The sequence below is a fragment of the Trachypithecus francoisi genome, unplaced genomic scaffold (assembly GCF_009764315.1).
Source record: "Trachypithecus francoisi isolate TF-2019V2 unplaced genomic scaffold, Tfra_2.0 Lachesis_group5, whole genome shotgun sequence".
NCBI lineage: Eukaryota > Metazoa > Chordata > Mammalia > Primates > Cercopithecidae > Trachypithecus > Trachypithecus francoisi.
This window is the reverse complement of record NW_022681470.1, coordinates 59,675,942-59,697,951: the sequence shown is the minus strand read 5'-3', so window position 1 is coordinate 59,697,951 and position 22,010 is coordinate 59,675,942. Positions and strand designations below refer to the sequence as shown.

The window sequence follows — 22,010 nt, the reverse complement described above, 5'->3', positions numbered from 1 at the left end:
TAGACCAATGGAACAGAACAGAGTCCTCAGAAATAATACCACACATCTACAACCATCTGATCTTTGACAAACCTGACAAAAACAAGAAATGGGGAAAGGATTCCCTATTTAATAAATGGTGCTGGGAAAACTGGCTAGCCATATGTAGAAAGCTGAAACTGGATCCCTTCTTTACACATTATACAAAAATTAATGCAAGATGGATTAAAGACTTAAATGTTAGACCTACCTGGGCGCAGTGGCTCAAGCCTGTAATCCCAGCACTTTGGGAGGCTGAGGCAGGCGGATCACAAGGTCAGGAAATCGAGACCATCCTGGCTAACACGGTGAAACCCTGTCTCTACTAAAAATACAAAAAAATTAGCCGGGTGTGGTGGCGGGTGCCTGTAGTCCCAGGTACTCGGGAGGCTGAGGCAGGAAAATAGTGTGAACCCAGGAGGCAGAGCTTACAGTGAGCTGAGATCGCCATTGCACTCCAGCCTGGGCAACAGAGCAAGACTCCTTCTCAAAAAAAAAAAAAGTTAGACCTAAAACTATAAAAACTCTAGAAGAAAACCTAGGCAATACCATCCAGGACATAGGCATGGGCAAAGACTTCATGACTAAAACACCAAAAGAAATGGCAACAAAAGCCAAAATTGACAAATGGGATCTTATTAAACTAAAGAGCTTCTGCACAGCAAAAGAAATTACCATCAGAGTGAACAGGCAACCTACAGAATGGGAGAAAAATTTTGACAATGTACCCATCTGACAAAGGGCTAATATCCGGAATCTACAAAGAACTTAAACAAATTTACAAGAAAAAATCAAACAACCCCATCAAAAAGTGGACAAAGATATGAACAGACACTTCTCAAAAGAAGACATTTATGCAGCCAACAGACACATGAAAAAATGCTCATCATCACTAGCCATCAGAGACATGCAAATCAAAACCACAATGAGATACCATCTCACACCAGTTAGAATGGTGATCATTAAAAAGTCAGGAAACAACAGGTGCTGGAGAGGATGTGGAGAAACAGGAACACTTTTACACTGTTGGTGGGACTGTAAACTAGCTCAACGATTGTGGAAGACAGTGTGGCAATTCCCTGAGGATCTAGAACTAGAGATGCCATTTGACCCAGCCATCCCATTACTGGGTATATACCCAAAGGATTATAACTCATGCTGCTATAAAGACACATTCACACGTATGTTTATTGCAGCACTATTCACAATAGCAAAGACTTGGAACCAACCCAAATGTCCATCAATGACAGACTGGATTAAGAAAATGTGGCACATATATACCATGGAATATTATGCAGCCATAAAAAAGGATGAGTTTATGTCCTTTGTGGGGACATGGATGCAGCTGGAAACCATCATTTCGAGCAAACTATCACAAGGACAGAAAACCAAACACTGCATGTTCTCACTCATAGGTGGGAATTGAACAACAAGAACACTTGGACACAGGGTGGGGAACATCACACACCAGGGCCTGTCATGGGGTTGGGGGAGCAGGGAGGGATAGCATTAGGAGATATACCTAATGTAAATGATGAGTTAACGGATGCAGCACACCAACATGGCACATGTATACATATGTAACAAACCTGCACATTGTGCGCATGTACCCTAGAACTTAAAGTATTTTTAAAAAAGAAAAAAAAGCTTTAACCCTTTAAATCTCTGTTTTTTAAGCAAGCAAAATTCAAATAAACATAGCATAGGAATTATCTTGACAAAATGTAAACTCTTGGGGTTTTATTTTCTTGTTTTGTTTAGTTTTGTTTTTTGTTTTTTTGAGATGGAGTTTTGTTCTTGTTGCCCCAGCTGAAGTGCAATGGTGCGATCTTGGCTCACTGCAACCTCTGACTCCTGCGTTCAAGTGATTCTCCCGCCTCAGCCTCCCGAGTAGCTGGGCTTACAGGCATGCGCCACCACACCCAGCTAATTTTGTATTTTTAGTAGAGACGGGGTTTCACCATGTTGGTCAGGCTGGTTTCAAACTCCTGACCTCAGGTAATCCGCCTGCCTTGGCCTCCAAAAATGCTGGGATTAGAGGCGTGAGCCACTGTGCCTGGCCTGGTTCGTTTTTTAATACTGCCTCTGGCATACCTTGATAGAAAAGGAGGAATATAAACTAAAAAATAAAAAAACCCTAAGCCCCTCAACAGAGCAGACCCCCCTCTTGGCCAAAGAGAATTTTTAAAATACCCTGAAAACAGCTGGGCGTGGTGGCTCACGCCTGTAATCCCAGCATTTTGGGAGACCAAGGTGGGCGGATCACAAGGTCAGGAGATCGAGACCATCCTGGCTAACACGGTGAAACCCCATCTCTACTAAAAATACAAAAAATTAGCTGGGCGTGGTGGCGGGCGCCTGTAGTCCCAGCTACTTGGGAGGCTGAGGCAGGAGAATGGCGTGAACCCGGGAGGCAGAGCTTACAGTGAGCCAAGATCGTGACATTGCACTCCAGCCTGGGCGACAGAGCGAGACTCTGTCTCAAAAAAAAAAAAAAAAAAAAAAAACCCTGAAAAACTAGTTCAGGTTATGATGGGAAACTGGGGGTCAGACACATCTCACTATACATTTCCCCTCTTGGGATTCAGACACAACTGACCAGCATTCACATTAAAATAGAGATCATAATACTTACAGAACACATTATTTATGGCAATAAGATACCAAATTATAAAGAGGATCTATGACTGGGCGTGGGGTTAAGTCTTCACCACAATGTAAATAGTCATATGTTACATGCATGTTTGTTCAATGTATCTGTGTCAGGCAGGCCACTGCCATAAATATTCATAGCTCCCCTGTTCAACCAGGAGACTTACTCTTATTAAAAACTTGGAAAGAAGGCTGGGTACAGTGGCTTACGCCTGTAATCCTAGCACTTTGGGAGGCTGAGGTGGGTGGATCACCTGAGGTCAGGAGTTCAAGACCAGCCTGGCCAACATGGCAAAACCCCATCTCTACTAAAAATACAAAAATTAGCCAGGTGTGATGGTGAGTGCCTGTAATCCTAGCTACTTGGGAAGCTGAGGCAGGAGAATCACTTGCACTGGGAGATGGAGGTGGCAGTGAAACGAGATCATGCCACTGCACTCCAGCCTGGGTGACAGAGGAAGACTCTGTCAAAACAAAAACAAAAACAAACCAAAAAACACCTTGGAAAGGAGGATCACCCCAAAATCAATTGCAACCAAAATGAAAGGGCTCTTACTGGGGAGTATTGTTAAGCACAGCACCCCCACTGTTGTTAAGCTTTGGGATCTCACTAGCTGAGTATGCCTGGTCCAAGATTAAACCTGTTTTTTTTTGTTTGTTTTTTTTTTGTTTGTTTGTTTGTTTTTTCTTTTTTTGAGACGGAGTCTCGCTCTGCCGCCCAGGCTGGAGTACAGTGGCCGGATCTCAGCTCACTGCAAGCTCCGCCTCCTGGGTTCACACCATTCTCCTGCCTCAGCCTCCTGAGTAGCTGGGACTATAGGCGCCCGCCACCGCCCCCGGCTAATTTTTTGTATTTTTAGTAGAGACAGGGTTTCACTGTGGTCTCGATCTCCTGACCTTGTGATCCGCCCGCCTCGGCCTCCCAAAGTGCTGGGATTACAGGCGTGAGCCACCGTGCCCGGCCTAAACCTGTTTTTTACGAGTCCCCACAGGCACCTGAGAAAGACACCACAACCTACACTTGTGAACCCCTAGAAGACCTAAAGCTGTTGTTTTGCAAAGAAAGAGATAAGTAACATCCTCAGTCCCTCCTACAGGTACTCAACCTTCTTAACAACTCCCATCCCATACAGGTTTGCACCCCCAACGGATACCTGTGGCTATGTGGTCACCCATTCAACCAGCCTATAAATAACTTGTCTCTCATTTGGGATCATGGAACCCATGGATACCAGTGTATTGACAATGTTTGTTTCGGGGGTCAATGTGTAATAGGACAAGCAAAGCTCTTTAATATATAATTACATAACATCACTTACCTGAGAGCTAAGCAGGCAATTGGCCTTATATTGGCTGGGGCTGGGGCTGCCAATGGCTTATTGGCCCTATAGGGAAAATTTGCCTATCCCAAGGCAACTCTTCAAAACTTTACTTCATTTTACAGACTGTCTTATAAAATGGTGGAGGCTTTAGATACATCAAAACTCTTCCTTGATTCCTTAGCAAATATAGCAATGGATAATAGATTTGCACTAGATTGCTTATTGGTTGAACAAGGGGGAGTATGTACTATAATCAGTAAACCCTGCTGCACTCATATAAACGCCTCCAGTCACATAGAAGATATACAGAAAATATATGAACAAACTGCCTGGTTGCATAAATATAACCAAGACACCAATCCCTAGGTCATTACTAGGTAGCTTTATTTTAATCATTGATATGCCCACCTTCAGTTGGATGCAACATTTGAGTTGTTTTGCTAGGGGTAGTGACAGGCAATGAATAGTGACAGGCTGTGTCTTAACTGCTCAACCATTAAAAGTGCCCTTGCGGCCAGGCATGGTGGCTCATGCCTGTAATCCCAGCACTTTGGGAGGCCAACGCAGGCAGATCACCTGAGATCAGGAGTTCGAGACCAGCCTGGCCAACATGGTGAACCCCTGTCTCTACTAAAAATACAAAAAATCAGCCAGGTGTGGTGGCAGGCACCTGTAATCCCAGCTACTCGGGAGTCTGAGGCAGAGAACTGCTTGAATCCGGGAGGTGGAGGCTGCAGTGAGCTGAGATCATGCCATTGCACTCCAGCCTGGGCAACACAGCAAGACTCCATCTCAAAAAGATGCTCCCTCCCGAGTCTCACTGTTTTTTGCCCTTCTTAAGGCCTTTGATAGCTGTCTGGTTATTACCAATCTTAGCCCCTTACTTGTTTACTCCTAGTGAAGTTTGTGTCTTCTAGATTTCAATTCTACATGATGCTGGCACAAGGCTTCCAGCCCATCCCATTTTCTGACCCAGGAAATAAAGACATCCTGCCTTTGGGCCCATAGATGGGGCATCCAGAGAATTTGTACTTCTCCAATCTTGCCCATAAAATCAGCAAGAAGAAGTTACAGAAGAATGAATGACCTTCACACCTCATCTCTCCTTAAGATTAAGAGATCTCTTATAAATCGAGGATTATGTTAGGGAAACAGGAGCATAGGAGAGCCAGAGTGATGCCATTTTAAAAAATCAGGCTGGGCGCGGTGGCTCAAGCCTGTAACCCCAGCACTTTGGGAGGCCGAGACGGGCGGATCACGAGGTCAGGAGATCGAGACCATCCTGGCTAACCCGGTGAAACCCCATCTCTACTAAAAAATACAAAAAAACTAGCCGGGCAAGGTGGCGGGTCCCTGTAGTCCTAGCTACTCGGAAGGCTGAGGCAGGAGAATGGCGTAAACCCGGGAGGCGGAGCTTGCAGTGAGCTGAGATCCGGCCACTGCACTCCAGCCTGGGCGACAGAGCAAGACTCCGTCTCAAAAAAAAAAAAAAAAAGAAATAAAACTCTAAGCTAGAAGGCAGTCTGGATAACAGAAATAACTCCAAATAGCTTATAAGAGGATTAGTTTTAATCAGTTTGATGTAAAGAAGTATACTGCCAATGGCAGGGGTGGGGGATTGTGTAACTTCCATAAATAACACTGAATGTCACTGTTTCAAATGTATTTATAATCCCTGGGTTAGAGTCAAGTTAGGAAGGGGAAGACATTTTTAACTGGCTGACTCTACCAGCAGGTAGAATGAGTGCTTCATGAGGTGAGGCAAGCAAGAGATGATAGTGTTGAGTTTATGATGTTTTGAGTTTATTACTAGGTTGCTCTATTTTAATCATTGATAGGCCTGCCTTCAGTCAAAGGCAACAACTCAAATGCAACATTTGAGTTGTCTGCTAGGGGTAGTGACAGCCAATGAATAGCCGTGTCTTAACTCTTTATATACATGAGGTTTACAAAAAACATTTATTTGGATGTTTGCCCACATTCTCTCACCTTATCCCCTAACCAGAGGCATCACTTTAGAGCTGGCAGCCTCATGAAGCCCATTAACAAGGGTTGAGACCAAATAATACTTTTCAGACTTTGAAGTTAACCTCTGCACCCTGGACTTAAACCTTCCTTAAGTTTTTCGTTTCAAAACATTTCAGGACAGTTTTGAATGACATGGCTAGAGTCTTGTGTAAAAATGAGTGCAGGCATCCAGGGGACAGCTGGTCTGATGTCACACTGGCCAATGATAGGGTCTTGCTGAGTTCTGTCAGCAGAAAGTCCTATCAGCTGCAGATTTTCCTCAGGTAATTCAAGTCTCCAAGCCTCATTCTATACCAACTGGATGCAATCGCCTGTTCACTGGGAAGTGGGGATGAATAGGAGATGGCGATGCTTTGGGTTCCTCTGGAATGTGCCTCACGAATACTAAAGGTAATCACGGGGCAGGGTGGCCAATCATTTGATAAACCAAACACTAATTAACCCTCCCAAAAGGAAAGGGGCTAATTTGTTACACTTAGGTATTTGGAAGTAAAACATCTCAGCTAAGGAAAAGTTTGGAAAAAGGGAAAAGTATGTGAATGCTGTTTAGCATGGAACAATATGAAACCATCACTGGAAAAAATAATGCACAAGTAACATCTCAGTACTGCTCCGAATGCTGCAGTGATCGCATCACTCCTCTGCTCAAAACCCCTCGATGGTTTGAAATTATATGCCAGGGAAATTATATGCAAACTCTCCAGCCTAGCATTGAAGGCCCCACGCCTCCTTTTCACCTCCACCCCACAGGCCCCCCTCAGTCTGCTTTGGCCAGCCCGGACCCCTTGCTCTTGCAGGAATCTGAGTCACCTGAACCTGAGCAGTTGCTTCGGTCAAAAGGGAAGTAAACGTCAACTACTGGCGCCTGCAGTGTCCTTTCCCATGCCTGTCTGCCCATGCTACCCAACCCAGCCGCATTTTGTCCCGCTCTGGAAGCTCCCAGCCGTCGGTTCTCATCACAGCATCTTTCCCTCTCTAGCGGTTCTTGAAGTTAAGTATGCACCCTCCTCCAAGGCCGACACATTTTTCGAATCAGGTCCGCGGTGTCACTGGTGTAAAGTCCTAAAACCAAAACAGAACGAAGGTGTTTCCCCAAAGATTCCACCTCTTAGACCCAGCCCTCACCCCAACAGAGCAGAGGGTCAAGCTAGCCGGGAGGACGCGGACGCCCAAGATTCTACCTCCCTTTGGCTGTACAAACTGCCCAATGACCCTCTGCGGCGGGGATAGTTCCTAAGCGGCCGACCAATAGCGGAGAGAGGGGCGGGCCTCGGTGGGGGACTGGCCCAGTGAGAGCCGCGTGGGGGACGACCTCTGTCTAGCTGCGACCCAATGGGAGCCCCGGCCGGGAGGTACAACCAACACTCCGCGCGTTGATCCCGTAGTGGTGTTGGAGACCGGAAGAGTGTCTGCAGTCAGCGACGCTCCACCAACTTCAACTACTGGATCAACCATGGTGGTGAGGGATGCTGTGCCGGAGAGGGATGCTGTGCGGGGGAGGGTGTTGCACGATGGGGAGGATGCCAGGGGCGCTCGGGGGGTCGGTGGGAAGGTCCTGCAGCGCAGAAAGGAAGGGCGCCCCGGCAGTCCAGGGTGTGGGGTGGGCTGCGCGGGGATGCCAGGGGTGTTTGGACGTTCAAGGCGAAAGTGGGCTCTGCAGAAAGCACGGGGACGCCCGAGGAGTCCCGGCACAACTTTTCTACCCTACTTCCCCTGCGGGAGGCGGTGCGAGCTAGAAACGTTCTGAGCGCTCCAGAAGCGCTGCGGGACTAGGGAGGCTGGCGAGCAGTAAAGCGCGGGCGAGAAAGTGGTGCGGTCGCTTGTGCGCTGCGCGCAAGGTCGGGCAGCAGAGTCGGCTCTGCGGCGGAGCGAGCTCAGGAGCCTGGAGGGGATCTAGGACCCGCCCCATATTTCTCCCGCTGCGGTCCTGGACAAAGAGGTGCCCGCCTGTAGCTGCGGTCCCCGCCTCCCTCTGAGATCATACTCCCGCCCAGGAGGCAGGGCCCAGGATGATTGGGAAGCTCTAACAGGTTTCTCCAGTTCAGAACCTGTTTCCCTGAATGTCTTTGTCCTGGATGCCCGACTCTTGCCAGAGGTAGAGGTCCTCGACCTTTGGTCCCATACTTGACTAGGGATTCCTGTAAGCTCTTGGGGCCTTGAAAACAATGTTCTTCAGTTTTCTCCTGTTTGGTACCCAAGGACTTAAGGTCCCTCTGTTAAAACTGAGAACTTGACTGGCCGGGCGCGGTGGCTCACGCCTATAATTCCAGCACTTTGGAAGGCCGAAGCGGGCGGATCACCTGACCAACATGGAGAAACCCGTCTCTACTAAAAATACAAAATTAGCCGGCCGTAATGGCGCATGCCTGTAATCCCAGCTACTCGAGAGGCTGAGGCAGAAGAATCTCTTGAACCCGGGAGGCTGAGGTTACGGTGAGCGGAAATCGCGCCATTGCACTCTAGCCTGGGCAACAAGAGTGAAACTCTCAAAAAAATCAAAACAAAACGCCGGGCGCGGTGCCTCACGCCGGTAATCCCAGCACTTTGGGAGGCCGAGGCGGGTGGATCACAAGGTCAAGAGATCAGGACCATCCTGGCTAACACGGTGAAACCCCATCTCTACTAAAAACTACAAAACATTAGCCGGGCATGGTGACGGGCGCCTGTAGTCCCAGCTACTCAGGAGGCTGAGGCAGGAGAATCGCTTGAACCCGGGAGGCGGAGCTTGCAAGTGAGCCGAGATGGAGCCACTGCACTCCAGGCTGGGAGACAGCGAGACTCCGTCTCAAACAAACAAATAATCAAACCCTGAGAACTTGGGGTGCGTACACAGAGGTCCCTGTGCCTCCCAGAAACCTCTTGATCACTGCCTCTGCTCTCAGCCCCCTTAAAGGCTCTGAGGCTGTCTTGGAGGGTAGTTCCTAAGACTGTTAAACTGTTGCCTACTGTCACCCTAGAAGATCCCTTCTACATCTGGGAGGTGCGCGGCCCTTTTAAATTGATCCCCCTAGACTGTGGGTTGGGGTGAAGGACCAGAAGATGGGAGGGAGGGTTTATCCATCATAGGAGTTACCTGAGTGAAGAGTCGAAAGGTGGGGTGTGTCTTTTGGTCTCCGCTGTGATGCTTAATTAAGGAGTACTTGCATGGATTAGCTTGCTTGTACTGCAGTTGGCAGGGACAGGTGTCTAGGATAGGTGCCTGTCCCCCCAAAAGGGGAGTTTGTGGGTGAGCTTTCAGAAGGCTAGCTCTAACTGCAAGACTGCTTCCTCAGTTGATCCACAGGTCTGAACTTAGTCTTCTGCCCTTTTGGGATGCTGGGGAGACAGTCGCTGCCCATGGGAGACCTCCTCTTCTAGGCCCCGGTGCTTGAGTCTAGAAGCTCTTGGTGGGCCTGTCTTGGAATACAGGACTCTGAGCTTTCCCAAGCCACCCCAAACAGCAAGGAGGACATTGTGCAGTGGGATTTGGCTGTTTGGTTTTGGCTTTCTCTAGTTCCTGCCCCAGAAACCTAGGCATAACCACCTTAAGCTCTGAGGGAATGAAGGAAAATGAGGGCCTGGAGGTGGTTTGGCTTTAAGCATGGGAAGGCCTGGAAAGAGAACTGGGTCTTCTGGATTTTGGTTCTTTGGTTTGATTTTTTTTTTTTTTTTTTTTTTTGAGATGGAGTCTTTCTCTGTTGCCTAGGCTGTAGTGCAGTGTTGTGATCTCAGCTCCCTGCAACCTCTGCCTCCTGGGTTCACATGATTCTCCTGCCTCAGCCTCTCGAGTAGCTGGGACTACAGGCGCCCACCACCATGTCCGGCTAATTTTGTATTTTTAGTAGAGACGGGGTTTCACCATGTTGGGCAGGATGATCTCGAACTCCTGACCTCAGATGATCTGCCTGCCTGGGCCTCCCAGAGTGCTGGGATTATATTATAAGTAGGTGTGGCCGTGCGCGGTGGCTCAAGCCTGTAATCCCAGCACTTTGGGAGGCTGAGGCGGGTGGATCACGAGGTCAGGAGATCGAGACCATCCTGGCTAACACAGCGAAATCCCGTCTCTACTAAAAAATACAAAAAACTAGCCGGGTGAGGTGGCGGGCGCCTGTAGTCCCAGCTACTCGAAGGCTGAGGCAGGAGAATGGCGTGAACCCGGGAGGCGGAGCTTGCAGTGAGCTGAGATCGCGCCACTGTACTCCAGCCTGGGTGACAGAGCGAGACTCCGTCTCAAAAAAAAAAAAAAAGTAGGTGTGAGCCACTGCACCCGGCCAGTCGTCTGAACTTTGGACTAGGTAACACTAAGTTTCAGCCTTTAGGGAGGAAAGACAAGGGGTGCTCCCAGAGAAGGCTTTTCAGGTCCCCACCTTTCACTCTGCACCACTCAGGGCTCACCCTTGCGGTGTGAGTGCATCTCCATCCATGTGGGCCAGGCCGGAGTGCAGATGGACCATGCCTGCTGGGAGCTATACTGCCTGAAGCACGACATCCAGCCCAGTGGCACCATGCCCAGCCACAAGGCCCTGGAGAGCAGCGATGACTCCTTCAACACCTTCTTCAGGGAGACCCAGCCTGGCAAGCATGCATCCTGGGCTGTCTGTGGACCTGGAACCTGCTGTCATAGGTGAGTGGATGGAAGAGTGGGGGCCCCTTCCCCTAGGCCATAGTTTTTGCTAGCGCCAATGTCTGCTTAAGGGGAAAATACTTGAGATGCAAGCAGTCCCCTGCCATGAACAGCATTGAAGTCTGAAGTCTATTGCTTTTGTCTAGACTGTGTCCTCAGAGGGGGTCCTGGAGGCTTCCTGTATTGAGAGGAAGATCATTAGCACAGCTCTGCCAGGAAACTGCCAGATAGGAGTCAGGGATCAGGCCTAGAATGCAGACTGCAGAAAGGAGCAGATGTAAAAGCAGAAATTTAAAACTTGCTTTTCCCTGTCCTCAGACTCTTGAGGGCGGCCCATTACGTAAGAAGCAGGGAGCCGAGAACATTCATGATGGCCCCTGCTCGGCCTTAACTGAAATAGGCCCCCACGTAGGATGTGGGCCTGCATGAACTTGGCCGTTGCTGGCTTCCGGGGGCTTTCCTGCTTCCTCCCTTCTGCATGTGGGTCTCCTCAGTTCCCTAATCATGACAATTCTACCCCTCCTCCATTTTTTTAAAGCTGTTATTTTAGATGTTAAATGGTGGACTGGGTTTCTTCATTAGTCTGTATTCTTTATTTTTTTTTTTTCTCTTTCTGTGGTGAAAATTTACACTGGGCTGTATTCTTACCCCATTCAAAAATGAAGTGAGATTCTCCTTAACACCACTCTGATTCCTCACCCAGCACAATGAAGTGGCTGTGATCAGAGGGAAGGGACCACTGAAGGTGCCACCTGCTCTCCCCATCTCAGGCCCAGGCAGGACCCGGCCTTAGAAGTGGGTCTCTGGTTGGGAGGCTGAGGCAGGAGAATTGCTTGAACCCGGGAGAAGGAGGTTGTGGTAAGCCAAGATTGCGCAATTGCATCCAGCCTGGGAAACAAGAGCGAGACTCTGTCTCAAAAAAAAAAAAAAAAGAAAAGAAAAGAAAAAGACGTGGGCCTCTGGGACGCTGTGCATCATCACTCTGTTGGGCAGTTGTACCTGGGGAGGCTTAGCAGCAAAGGTTCTGGTGTCTGGCGTTCCCTTGGGGAATGAACCAGCTTGTTTTACCTTTGTTCTTTCTTCCCCTCAAGATAGGGTAAGAACTGACATTTATAGGCAGCTCTTCCACCCTGGGCAGCTGATATCTGGCGTGGAAGATGCTGCCAACAACTATGCCTGTGGCTACTACACTGCAGGGAAGGAGATCATCAATTTGGTGCTGGAGTGAATCGGAAAACTGGTGAGCAGGCCTCCGGCACGTACAGGAAGTCATTGCATCCTTAACCCTCTTCCTGGCTGGGAGGCAACCAGGAGCCTGGGCTGGCACCTGACATCATTCCTCTGGCCTGTCAGTCCATTCACTCTCTCCTAAGGGGATATATGTTTTCTGTCTTGGGTGCAGTTCTAGGGCTGGAAGCCTGAATAACCTGCTCTGCCTTGAGTTTGTGGACTCAAGCTTCTGCCCTGGTGCTTCCTCACTTTGCCAAGTCTGTCTGATCCAAACCTTCTTGATCTTTGATCTATCTCTACAGCAGCTCAGCTTGCTGTTCTTAGACTCCTACGCAGATCTGTCCAGGTGGGAGGGGCTCCTGTTGAGCGCTCAACCATTTCTCCAGTTCACCCTTCCCCTATCTGAGGCACTGAGAACTACGAGTGAGGCTACTTGTGAGCCAGGACTTTGGTGCTGTTGCTGTAGAGGGATTGCCTAGACTACTCTCTGCTGCTCAGTAGAGACTGAGGACTTGGAAGTGACCTGATTCTGTGCTCCCTTCCTCAAGAATGAAAACAAAATATCTCCTAGGGGCCGGGCGTGGTGGCATACGCCTGTAATCCCAGCACTTTGGGAGGCTGAGTCGGGCAGATCACGAGTTCAGGAGATCAAGACTATCCTAGCTAACACGGTGAAACCCCGTCTCTACTAAAAATATGAAATATTAGCTGGGTGCGGTGGCAGGTGCCTGTAGTCCCAGCTAACTCAGGAGGCTGAGGCAGGAGAATGGTGTGAACCCAGGAGGTGGAGCTTGCGGTGAGCCGAGATGGCGCCACTGTACTCCAGCCTGGGCGACAGAGCGAGACTCTGTCTCAAAAACAAAAACAAAAAACCTCCTAGCGTTAGACTTCTTTTATACTGTCACTACCCATGTGTCTGGTATAGACTGATGATTTTCTTACCCAAGGAATAGCTATATCAGAATCACGTGGGGTACTTGTTAAAGCTGCAGGTTCCTGGGTTCCAGTCTGGGGTGAGGCCTGGTAATCTGTATGTTCAACAGGATGCCACCACCACTCCCACTCTGCTGTAACTAGGGGGCATGGCAACAAAACAGAGAGGGCCTGGCTCTCTGACTGCAAATCCTGTGTCCTGCCTCATCCCTACCATTGTATATACACAACACTGCCTTTCCAAGTCATCTTTTCCCTAGGAACTCCAAACCTCTTGTAGTTGATCTCTTTTTTTTTTTTTTTTTTTTTTCCTTTTTTGAGAGAGTTGCTCTGTTGCCTAGGCTGGAGTGCCACTAGTGGTGCAGTCACAACTCACTGCAACCTCCACCTCCTGGGCTCAAGTGGTCCTCCCACCTCAGCCTCCTGAGTAGCTAGGACTACAGGTGCACACCACAATACCCAGATAATTTTTGTATTTTTTCGTAGAGATGGGGTGTTGCCATCCCAGCACTTTGGTAGGCCAGAGTAGTGATGTTATCTCCTACTCCAGACAGACCAGTGCACCAGGCTTCAGGGCTTCCTGATCTTCCATAGTTCTGGGGATGGCACTGGCTCAGGCTTTACCTTCCTGGTGATGGAGCAGCTTTCTGTTGACTATAGCAAGAAGTTCAAGTTGGAATTTTCTTTTTTTTTTTGAGACGGAGTTTCACTCTTGTTGCCCAGGCTGGAGTCCAATCTCGGCTCACTGCAACCTCTCCCTCCCAGGTTCAAGCGATTCTCCTGCCTCAGCCTCCCTAGTAGCTGGGATTACAGGCATGTGCCACCACACCTGGCTAATTTTGTATTTTTAGTAGAGACGGGGTTTCTCCGTGTTGGTCAGGCTGGTCTTAAACTCCCGACCTCAGATGATCTGCCCACCTCAGCCTCCCAAAGTGCTGGGATTACAGGCATGAGCCACCACACCCAGCCTCAAGTTGAAATTTTCTATCTACCCAGTCCGCCAAGTGTCCATGACAGTTGTAGAACCCTATAACTCCATCTTGACCACCCACACCACACTGGAACACTCAGACTGCCTTCATGGTAGACAACGAGGCCATCTATGATCTCTGCTGCCACAACGTGTACCCTACCTATGGCAACCTCAACTGGCTCATCAGCCAGATTGTGTCCTCCATCACTACTTTCTTGCGTTTTGACGGTGCCCTCAATGTGGACCTCACAGAGTTCCAGACCAATCTGATGCCCTACCCTCGCATCCACTTTCCCCTGGTGACCTACTCACCCATTATCTCAGCGGAGAAGGCCTACCATGAGCAGCTCTCAGTGGCAGAGATCACTATTGCCTACTTTGAGCCCTCCAATCAGATGGTCAAGTGTGAACCTCACCACGGCAAGTACATGGCCTGCTGCATGCTCTGCCATGGAGAAGTGCTGCCCAAAAATGAGAATGCCACCATCACCACCATTAAAACCAAGTGAATATTCGTTTTGTGGACTGATGTCCCACAGGTTTCAAGGCAAGTGGGGTAAAGGGCAGTTAGCACATAGCCTGTATACCTGCTGAGAAGGGAGCTTCCTGCAGAGCAGGTGTGAGGAACAAATGCACAGGATCTCACTCTGTCACCCAGGCTGGAGTACACTGGCATGATCTTGGCTCACTGCAGCCTCGACCTCAATGCTCAAGCAGTCCTCCTGTCTCAGCCTCCCCAGTAGCTGGGACCACAGGTTTGTGCCACCACACCCTGCTAACTTTGTATTTTTTTGTAGAGGTGGGGCTTCACTATATTGCCCAGGCTGGTCTCAGACTCCTGCGCATGGGTGATCCACCTACGATGGCCTCCCAAAGTGTTACGGGTATGAGCCACTGTGCCCTGCCAGAGGATGCCTTTAGCTAGATAGATCTTGGCTGGTCTAGAAACCAGGCCTTTGGACTGTAAGCCAGGGTGGGTTCTACTTGCAAGATTGCCTTGATGAAAGGAAAAGTATCCATTTCATTTTACTTAGCCTGGTAAAAAGGCGTTCCCTAGGGCTGCCAGTCACATTGGGGAGAATGGCCTCCTCGTCACTTGTGCTAGGGACATAACCACATGCTATGGCGCCTGCTCAGAAGGGAAGGCTTTTAGAAGCCAGAGAGACCCATTATCAGATGATGGGGAAAGTGTGGATCAGAAGGTCAAAGGCTTCTTGTGTTCTGCGTCTGTGAATGCGTTCTCTTCATTTTGCAGTCATGAGGAAGAAGCACTCATTTATGCCCCACCCTGTTACCGGTTGACCTTCCCAGGGTGCTGGGCATATGACCTAGTTTGGTTTTTGGGTTTTGTTCTAGGGTAAGGCTCCAGAAAGATTGAAGATGGTACCTGTGGCATTAGAAAACATGTATAATTTTCCTGCCCCATGACACTGCTGTGGACATGACCACAATAGGAGGAGAGGCAGGGATAATAGCTGCTTGCTAGTGTGGAAGAGTTGTCCTGTAGCTCAGAAATGGAAATGAAGGGTAGGATATCTTTGGGAAGCAGACTGTTTCTGCTTCCATATTAGGAAGATCTTTAGCTGCTTAAAGGAAGAACTGACTGCCTTTAGGACATGCTCAGCTTGTTGTCCCCAGAGACACTAATGGGAAGTTGACTTTTTTTTTTTTTTTTGAGGATGAGAAACACTAAAATGTATTATATATTCTGGGCTGGGTGCAGTGATTCAGGCCTGTAATCCCAGCACTTTGGGAGGCAGAGGTGGGAGGATGGCTTGAGCCCAGGAGTTTGAGACCAGCCTGGGCAATGTGAGACTCCATCTGTACAAAATATAAAAAAAAATTAGCCAGTCGTGCTAGTGTGTGCTTATAGTTCTAGCTACTCAGAAGGCTGAGGTGGGAGGATCACCAGGGTCCAGGAGGTCGAGGCTGCAGTGAGCTATGATTGCACCCCCGACTCCAGCCTCAGCAACAGAGCGAGACCCTGTTTCTTAAAAAATAAAACAACATATTCTGGGTAGACACATGGTTAAAGTAGGTCTAATTGGAGAGCTTCCCTAACTTTAACACTTTTTAGGCTACAGGAAAGTAGGGATACTAGTTCATTTGACACCCATATAGCCACTACCTGGATTTAACATCTAGATCTGTTTCCTTTATTTTTGCTTTACTGACCCATTTAAACTCACTACTTTTGCGGGGGGATGGCGGTGGGGGAAGATGGAGTCTTGCTCTGTTGCCAAGGGTGGAGTATAGTGGTGCCGTCTCAGCTCACTGCAACCTCACCGAACCTCCAGGGTTCAGACAATTCTCCTGTCTCAGCCTCCCGAGTCACTGGGATTATAGGCATGCGCCACCACGCCCGGCTAATTTTTTGTATTTTCAGTAGGAACGGGGTTTCGCTATGTTGGCCAGGCTGGTCTTGAACTCCTGACCTCAAAGTGATCAGCCAACCTCGGCCTCCCAAAGTGCTGGGATTGCAGGTGTGAGCCACTGTGCCCGGCCCACAAATGTTTTTTATAGTCAATTTTTCAATCATGATCTAATCAAGGAGCAGACATTATGCTTATTTGTCTATTAGCATAAGAGTCCACCCTTTTTTCCTTTTTTTTTTTTTTTTTTTTTTTTTGAGACAAAGTCTCACTCATCCCCCAGGCTGGAGTGCAATGGCGCGATATCGGCTCACTGCAACCTCTGCCTCCTGGGTTCAAGCGATTCTCCTGCCTCAGCTTCCCGTGTAGCTGGGATTACAGGTGCCTGCCACCAGGCCAGCTAATTTTTTTTGTATTTTTAGTAGAGTCGGGGTTTCATCGTGTTGGCCGGGCTGGTCTCGAACTCCTGACCTCAGGTGATCCACCTGCCTTGGCCTCCCAAAGTGCTGGGATTACAGGCATGAGCCACCGCACCTGGCCCTCTTTTTCTTGACTGTGACTGTGAAGGCACTAGTCTTGTCTTGCAGAAGCTCCCTCATTCTAGACTTGCTTGTTTCCTTGTGGTGGCGATCATCTTCCTCTATCTTTGTTTCTTACAAGTTGACAAATGCCCCTTCCCCAGTTATGGGGATCCCTGTACTACCCTTCCAGGAAACACAGAACCAGGTGCTTATACTTCTTTGTTTCTTCTTAGGTTGGCATCAACTACCAGTCCCCCACAGTGGTGCCCGGGAGTGCCATAGCCAAGGTGCAGCAGGCAGTCTGCATGCTAAACAATACCACAGCTGTCACCAAGGCCTGGGCCCGCCTCAACCCAAAGTTTGACCTGATGTATGCCAAGCAGGCATTTATGCACTGGTATGTGGACGAGGGCATGGAGGAAGAGGAGCTCTCTGGGCCGGAGAGGACCTGGCTGCCCTGGAGAAGGATTATGAAGTAGGCACAGAATCTTTGGACAGCGAGGATGAGCATGAGGAGTTCTAGGGGTCCTGGCACGTGTAATACCTGGTCTCTCGCACCACAGTTGTGCATCTCATTCCACTGTTCCCTGACCCCCTACAAATACAATGAGTGTTGCAAGTGATGTGGAATTCCGCCCAGGCAGTGGGCCATCTTTAAGCTTCTCAGCTTCCTTTGATGTCTTTCTAAGTTAAAGGGCAGGGTGGCCTCTGCTGCTAGGGCCTCCAGCCAGGGCATGTCTAGTATAGGATTGGCACTGCTTCCCTCCCGTGTGAGCGGACCACCCTGACAGCTCTTCGCCAGCTCAGCACCCAGGCTGTAGAACTTCACAGAGGTCCCTATGTGTACCCCCTTGTCTCCAGCCCACTTCGAGGAGCAGTAAGACTTCTGGAGGTTCTGATGAAAGCTGCCAAAAGTTTCTCTGCCCCCAGCATTCTGGGACAGAAACTACTGGACTTCAGTGCCACAAGGAGTCAAGCACTTCTAACCACTCCTCCTGTCTGATGACCAAGAGAGGGCAGTAGAGGTTGTCTCCACAGGCCTCTCCACAGCAACCATCTTAGACTTGAGGGCTCTGTCTTGATGCCTTACAAACACAGGGTCCAAGAAATAGGATTCCAAAAAACAAAAAAACAGTGATCTCCAGCCTGGGACTATGAAGATGCGAAACAACTTACTTTTTTTTTTTCTTTTTTTTTTTGAGACAGAGCCTCGCTGTGTGGCCCAGGCTGGAGTGCAGTGGCACCATCTCGGCTCACTGCAAGCTCTGCCTCCCGGGTTTACGCCATTCTTCTGTCTCAGCCTCCGGAGTAGCTGGGACTACAGGCGCCTGCCACCACGCCCGGAGAATTTTTTGTATTTTTAGTGGAGATGGTGTTTCACCGTGTTAGCCAAGATGGTCTCGATCTCCTGACCTTGTGATTTGCCCACCTTGGCCTCCCAAAGTGCTGGGATTACAGGCATGAGCCACCGTGCCCAGCCTCAAAACAACTTACTTTAAGGGACAGGGTCTCGCTGTGTTGCTCGAGCTGGAGTGTAGTGGTTATTCTCACAGATGTGGTCACAGCATGCTACAGCCTTGGACTCCTGGGCTGAAGCCATCCTCCTGCCTCAGCCTCCCCATGTGGTAGACTACAGGCACCACCTCATGCTTGGCTATGAAGTAAATCTTAAAAGTGCCTATGAGACTTTTAGTCAAGAAGATCCATATCTCTTATTCTCAATGGAGTTCCTAATGAGGAAATTAGGAACTATTGTTCTAGAGGCATACCATTTCTGCTCACATGTGGTTTCAGAGATCAATGTATTAGTAGAAGGTTCTGGCAGTAGTTAATGGCTAAACAAAAGGCCCCTTCTAGAACAGTCCAGGTTCAAGGAGGCTGCTTTTATTATTATTTTATTTCTTTTTTTTTTTTTTTTTCTTTTTTTCGAGGCGGAGTCTTGCTCTGTCGCCCAGGCTGGAGTGCAGTGGCCGGATCTCAGCTCACTGCAAGCTCCACCTCCTGGGTTCATACCATTCTCCTGCCTCAGCCTCCCGAGTAGCTGGGACTACAGGCGCCCGCCTCATCGCCCGGCTAGTTTTTTTTTTTGTATTTTTAAGTAGAGACGGGGTTTCACCGTGTTAGCCAGGATGGTCTCGATCTCCTGACCTCGTGATCCGCCCGTCTCGGCCTCCCAAAGTGCTGGGATTACAGGCTTGAGCCACCGCGCCCGGCCTATTATTTTATTTCTTTGGAGACAGAGTCTCGCTCTGTCGCCCAGGCTGCAGTGCAGTGGTGCGTGGCCTTGCTTTGGCTTCAGGAAACTGGTTGCTAGTGTTAATCTAGAGACTTATTCCCAGCATCTGTGAGCCTTGCTCCTTGATCCCTGGGAGGGTATTTGCCAAGAGGATGGAATCCCAGAGCCTACAGCATAGTGCCCAGGGTCACAGACTGCCCCTACCGTGGAACTGCATGCTTAGTTCCAGAGAGGCTGTGGCCCTGTGTACTGGTCAGTCCCCACGTGTTGGCCCTCTTCCTTTTTTACCATTTTCCTCTGTATTTGCATTTCTGAGCAGAGAGGTCTGACAGTCTTCTGCTTGGCTGTATTCCCCCTTTGCCTTAGTCCCCAAAAGACAAGGGCCTCAACCTACTGTGTTCATTTGTCTTAATTCGCTAATAGCATGGCTCTGACGTGGGTATGTGTCCTTACGTGTGCCCTGTTTCTTTCGTGTAAGCAACACAAGTCGCCCTTGCTATAGCGGTTGATTTTTTCTATTTTACTCCAGAGTCTTTCTCCAGAGGTGTTCCTAGGAGACTCCTAACCTACTGGTTCCTCTAGTACTGGGGTTAGAGGTGGAATAAGGGCACAGAAGGAAGGGAAAGAGGTTCAAGAAACCTGCTCTATTAAAGTGCTTATTGCTAGGCGCGGTGGCTCACGCCTGTAATCCCAGCACTTTGGAAGGCTGAGGCGGGTGGATCACCTGAGGTCAGGAGTTCGAGACCAGCCTGGCCAACATGTTGAAACCCCCATCTCTACTAAAATTACAAAAAATTACCCGGGAGTGGTGGCGCATGCCAGTAATCCCAGCTACTCAGGAGGCTGAGGCAGGAGAATTGCTTGAACCCAGGAGGCGGAGGTTGCAGTAAGCTGAGATCATACCATTGCACTCCAGCTTGGGCAATAAGAGCAAAACTCTGTCTCCAAAAAATAAGTAAATAAAATAAAGTGCCTATTAACGGATCTGGATCTGTTGATGTTTGGCAGGTGCCCCTAGTCTGCTCTGCCGGTATCTTCACCCAGAAACCAGTGAGCTGATGTTTTCTTTCCTTCTCTTCCTCTCACTGGGCCCATGAATTCATACATATTAGCAGTTTAATCCATCAGGGAGAGAGACCACCCCTCCTAGAGCACATGCCCCATGCCACAGGAAGACGAACATCCAGTGAGGGTTGGACTCCTAACCCTGAGCACTCTCCTGTGATTAGATAGCAGATAGAATGAGTCAGTTAAAGCTGAGAGTAGCAAGCTCGACGATTTATTTGGATAACTTAGCAGCTGCCATACCTCTTCTCCTGGCCCCCAGATAGAATGGAAGGTAAGTCATGTTCTCATCTATGACCCATCCTTCTTTTTGTACTTTTGAAATAAACAGGAAGCGTTTTTGTTCAGTCTTTGCCCGACCTTACCTCCCACCTCCCCACCTCCAAACCCAGATAGGGCCCAGTCCCTTGGGAGCCTTGCTTGGGTTCCTTTCAAACTATGGAACCTCTGATAGGGTGAGGATGGAGAAGAGAAATTCTTTGTCTTGGGGTTGTGACCTGAAAGTTAGAGACTGTTGGAGTCTTAACAAGCACAGTTGACCCTTGAACAACACGGGTTGGGGTCTGACCCTTTGCAGTCAGAAATCGACGTATAACTTTTGTCTGCCCCAAAACTTAACTAATAACCTACCATTCACTGGAAGCCTTACCAATAATATAAACAACCAATTAACATATTATTAATGTATTACATATCACATTCTTATAAGAAGTAAGCTAGAGAAAAATCTAAGAGAAAATTTATTTACTCTTCATTAAGTGGAAATGGATCATTATAAAGTCTTCATCCTCATCTTTACCTTGAGTAGGAAGAGGAAGAGTTCTTGCTATCTCAGGGGTGGCAGAGGCAAAAGAGGGCTGAAGAGGTAAAAGGGAAGGCAGGCACACTCAATGCAACTTGTATTGAAAAAGCCACATCTAAGTGGACCCATGCCTCTCAAACCTATATTGTGCAATGGTCGACTGTTCTACTGAAAGCATGAGCATAGGTAAGCATTGCCCTTCCTGGGCTGGCTTTCTCACGGATGTTGTTACTGGAGGATGCAGCAGATGGACTGTAGTCCTAGTCCTGGCCATAACAAGATCTAAACCTAGATGACTTCCTGCAGGTCACATTGGCTTCCATTTATAACTCCCCCAAGACCCAGGTCCCCATGCTCAGCTGGCTCCATGGAGTCCTTGTAGAGGAGGGTGGTTACTCTGGTGATGCAGAACTGAAAACTAAGGGGAAGTGGCCTAAGAGAAGACAGAGGACCTCCAAAGTGCCCGGTCCCTATTAGAAATCCAACAATTTCTGACCTCCAAGAATGCATAGATGGGACAGGAGACCTTGACTGTTTCTTTTTCTCTGTAGGGCAGACTCTCAGTAAGTTCTGCCCAGCTTTCAGTCTGGTTCCTCACCTATAGCCTGAGCTGTATCGCTTCTCGGCCTTTTGGCTAAGATCGAGTGTAGCCTGAGCTGTACCTGAGGCCAAAGTTTTAGATTTGACTGCCCCAGGGTGTAAACTTGTTTTCTGTTGGATGCATTAGTTGTCTGCTTGTATAAAGTGAAAGACAGGATCTTGGGGCCTAACTTTTCCTTCATGAAGACTTGTGCTATTCTCAGCTCTACCCTGTATCCCCACCTTCAGATCTGAGATCCTGTGATGTGACTCATGTTGCTGCTTCTAGGCGTTCAGTGTCCTGCACTAGTACACCCACCTGCAGTGAGGAAGCTGCTCTTTTTCTGTCTTCCCTCTGCTTAAAGCTCAGTAGAGTGGGTGAGACATATGCTCAGTGCCTGGAGGCCACAGGAAGCCTCAGGCAAGACGAGGGGAGCTTTCCAGGAGGACTGGCACTTGCACCAGATACTGACAATGAGTTGGGGTACAGGGCAGGGTTCAAGGCAGAGACTGTTACAGGAAAAAATATGGAAAACACGAGCACGTTATAGTTGGGTGATCTCGACTAGCTTGTAGATGGAATTTGGAACGGAGGAAGGAACTAGAGAAAAAGGTACAGGACTGAATGACCTTGGTTTGGATTTCTTTTTCAAATATTTGTTGGGCACCTCCTATG

The 22,010-nt window shown here is 48.8% G+C and overlaps 1 pseudogene; it reads left to right on the top strand.

Moving 5' to 3' along the window:
* The first annotated feature begins 7,326 nt into the window (after positions 1-7,326).
* LOC117075095 lies at positions 7,327-17,275 on the top strand (annotated as a pseudogene).
* The last annotated feature ends 4,735 nt before the right edge of the window (positions 17,276-22,010 follow it).